The 4,279-nt window shown below is 53.6% G+C and overlaps 1 protein-coding gene across 3 annotated transcripts in view; it reads right to left on the reverse strand.

Moving 5' to 3' along the window:
- The window catches only part of Kiaa1671 (KIAA1671 ortholog), a 108,944-nt gene that overhangs the window by 26,562 nt on the left and 78,103 nt on the right, over nucleotides 1–4,279 (reverse strand). The window lies entirely within an intron of this gene.

Below are 4,279 nucleotides of genomic sequence, written 5' to 3' on the forward strand. Positions count from 1 at the left end.
ACACATACATGTATACACAAGCATACACACACATATATACATGTACACACACACACTCATACACACATGCACATGTATACATACACACACAACACACATACACAAGCACACAGGTGTATGGGGCAGTGAGCTGTGAGAGGCAGCTGGGTACCTGGTCAAGTAGGCCTTGAACCCCGGAGACTCACAGGGACGGTAGGAGTTTGGCCTTGCTCCTGAGACCCCTGGCTGCTTTCACACAGCCACAGCCCTCTACAGCCCCTCCCAAAGAGATGTTTGTGGCCATCAGTCACATAGCACAGGTAGAGGGCGTGACTACAAGCCGCAGAGCCTCAAGAGATCTCCATATTCATGAGATACCTAAAGGCCAGAGGGCGTAGCCAATTAAGCATTCCTTCCCAGACCCTCCTCCTTGCAAAAGGTATTCAACCTCAGGCCCACCCTGAGAATATGGGGTATAGCTTCATTCACTTTTCTTCATGACAATGAACATTTTAAGACCATGGACTTCCTCTCGTCTTTGGGGCCTGCCGTGGGGAACCGTGGAGGAGGTCTTCAACTACCGAGCCCCTGTCTAACCTCCCACCGAGGACATCTCTATGTTCAAGCCACAGAAGCCACCAACTCAAGTGAGCTAGCTGAGTCAGCCGAGGCCCAGCCAAGGGGCCCAGCCAAGAGTTGCAACCAAGAGTCTCCTTTGGAGCTCGCCCCCCTCGCCCCTTCGGCTGCAGGTCGATCCAGCCTGTATACCCCTGACTCAGTCCTTCTGAGGCCTCTCAGCAGCGCCTGAGAGCCCAAGGGCTTGAGACCAGTCGGTTCCCAGCTGCCCCCTGGCTTGGGGATCCCCAACCCAAGAGCCCCAGCCCCCGCAGGGCCTCAGATTATGTTCTCTCACCCCCGGAGCAGAGCCCTGCGACTTCCCACAGCCCGACCTCCACCCAGCACTGCACGGAATGAACACAGTCAAATTCCCACATCTCTGCCTCCCTGAGCCGCTGCCCCAGCCCCTGGGGTGGCAGATATGGGACCCATAATTCAACCCAACAGGACCCATGCCTATACGCATACACACATGCACATGTGTACATACACATACACACACACGTACACATATACACACTCATACACACATGTATACATACACACATACATGTACACAATACACACTCATACACACATGTATATATGCACACACAACATACACATACACAATACATACCTATACACATGTACACACAAACACACACGTGTACACACATACATGTACACATGCACACATACACACAGTGCACGTACACACTCACATACACATGTAAGCACACATACATAATATATACACGTACACATATACACACATACACACACATGCAAACATTGGTGGGGGGGATTATGATTTGAGCAGCATATAGTCTTGCAGGAGAGGCTGAGGGACCCCAGCTCCAGGCCCTGGTTGCTGCTCGCTGACCATGAGGCTTTGGGCACTTGGCTTCACCTCTCTAGACAGCAGCAACTACAAAAATTATTGGGTATATACTATTATGTTACACACACTGCCCACAACCGACATTCCAGCCAGTGGGGCATGACAACCTGGGTGAGGTCCCAAAGGTGTCACTTGGTCCCCATTCAGGAGCAAGACACAAGCCTCCACTGTAGGAGACAGCAATGCTCTCCAGCCTGCGGTCCTGAGGGTGGGCCCTGAAGCTACCCAGAGCCTTGTTTTCGGGGTGTGGATGTGGCCTTGCAGATGATGGGTCTCCTAATGTTCCCAGTGGACACTGGAGAGAGGCTTCTGTCCCTCCCATGGGGAAGCACAGGCTCGGGTCACCAGGTTTCACTTTTCCCTATTACGAATGCCCCCCAGGGCCCTACACCGAGGCTGCAGAGGTTTCAGGGCCATCCTGTGTCCTGGGTGAATCATGGCCACCGTCCCATCCAGGGAAAGCCTGGGCCCACAGTGATGGATGTGGTCTAATCTAGGCCCCTGCTTGTCCCCACCCTGGGCCTCCAGCACAGAGCTGATTCTCTGAAGTTGTTTTTAACTCCCCCGCTCAGAAGAGCCGGTGGCATTTTCAAGTCTTCCTCCAGCTCACTATTTATAGAATGTGACCAGCATCCGTGTACTGTTTCCATTGATAATTAGGGAGCCCATGTTGGGCCCAGCTTTGGGGGAGGGGAGGCTTGTGGCTGTCAGGTGGCTCCAGGGACCCAGGATCCCTACAGGGAAGGGACTCAGTCCAACCACATGCCCACAGGAATGCCAACGCTGAGGTGCTAAGGGGGGGGTCTCACCCAACTGTGGGGGTCTGGCTTCCCGTGTCAGGGGACACACCCCAACTCCTGCTTGTGTGCTTACATGACACTGATACTGTCAGTGTCAGGTCATAGGTCATACCCACACAGGGTTCTGGCAGGTGTGGCTAATCAATAGAGCCTGAAGTGGGAGGAGCCCCCCCCCCCCCAGGGAGAGGGGTTCCTAACCACCTTGGGTGGAGAGGTTCCTAACCTTACCTTGGGTGGGGGTGGGAACCACAACACAGTTGTCTTTATCAGCTTGACACAAACCATAGTCACCAGGGAAAAGGGAACCTCACTTGAGAAACCACCGCCCTAAGACCCAGCTGTAAGGCATCTTTTTAATTAGTGATTGATGAGGGAGAGGATCCAGCCCACTGTGGGTGGAGCCATCCCCCTGGGCTGCTGGTGCTGGGTTGCATTAAGCAGTCTGAGCAAGCCAGGAAAAGCAAGCCAGTAAGCCACACACCCCCATGACCTCTGCCTCAGATCCTGCCTCCAGGTTCCTGCCCTGCGTGAGTTCCAGTCCTGACTTCCTTTGGTGATGAACAGCAGTGTGGAAGTGTAAGCTGAATAAAGCCCTTTCCTCCCCAATTTGCTTCTTGGCCATGATGTTTTGTGCAGGAATACAAACCCTAACAAAGACACTCTGTAACATAAATATTGTTACAAAGTTTAGGTAGGAAACCAAGATCCAGATAGGTTAATTCAGCTGTCCAAGGCCACACAGCAGCAAGCAGCAGAACTGCAGTAGACTCAACTCCAAAATGTCTAGCTGAGAAGACATAGAGTGGACACTGTGGGGACAGGGTGTCCTGGAGCACACGCAGGGCAGACGAGGCAGTCGATGGTGTCTGGGCCAGAAAACACTTCACAGGTTAGGTAAGCAGAACCCAGCACATCACAGGGCCTAACCTGAGGTCATTTTAAGGGGGCAGAGCAGGCTGTGCAGGGGGGAGCTTCTCACAGTGCCCTGTGGATTCCCTTCAAAGTGGACACCACAATTCCCTAAAGCCCTCCATGACAGCATGGAGGTCACGTGGTCCCGTTCACACCAAAGGCAGCTCAGACCCCATGTCCTTCCATGACCAGCAGAACTGGCGACCCACAGACCTCCCATCTACCCCTCTAGAAGTCCGTGTGTCTACCTGACGCCTGGTTCAGTGGTCCAGCAGAGGTAGGGGATTCCTGGCATAACCACAGTTGTCCCGGCAGCCTGACCTGTGTCTCCTGGGTCAGGAGAGCATGAAAGGATACAGCTGGGACTCAGCATGGTGAGAGAGGACAGCTCAGAAGCACACCACACAGTCAGCCTGCTTCTGTAGTACAGCCTTCACTGTGGTATTCCACGGACTGTGCAGTACCTCACACCATCACACTGTGTTGGAAGCCTGAGTAAGCCATGTGGGCCCTGTGAGCTCCCTGAGGCATAGAACCCAGGAGCGCCAGCCCAGGGATGGCTCCACCCTCCATGTGCTGGGCCCTCCCCATCAATCACTAATTAAGACAACGCCTTACGGCTGGCATCTGTGACACAGACTATGGCCAATGCAGGGGGCCCCTTTTCTTGTTTAATGATTGTGATGAGAAACCAGTAAAGAACAGGGCCCAAACCCTCTACTGTCCTTCAAATATCATGTTTTACCCCCTGATTAACGCTGCTTGGGCAGAGCAAGCATCTCCTGTCACTTCAGCAGCAGACAGCACAGAGATTCCCAAGTCAATGTGCAGAGGGGACCCTGAGTGTTCATCCGCCTGTGGGACATCTGTGTCCCCGGGGCTCAGAGGAAGGGGAAGAGCTGGCTTGAAAGAATGCGCAAGCCGGAGTCCCGAGAGGAGCTCTCCAGAAACTCGGTTTATGGATGGAACTTGTGACAGCTGTGGTCGCCTGCACAAGACCAAACCAGCAAGGACAGTCAGCTCTAACTGTACTCAGGAGAGAGAGGGGGATGGGGGGGGAGGTAAGAGGGGAAGGAGAGAGAGGGAG

This window comes from Grammomys surdaster, unplaced genomic scaffold (assembly GCF_004785775.1).
Source record: "Grammomys surdaster isolate TR1022 unplaced genomic scaffold, NIH_TR_1.0 164, whole genome shotgun sequence".
NCBI lineage: Eukaryota > Metazoa > Chordata > Mammalia > Rodentia > Muridae > Grammomys > Grammomys surdaster.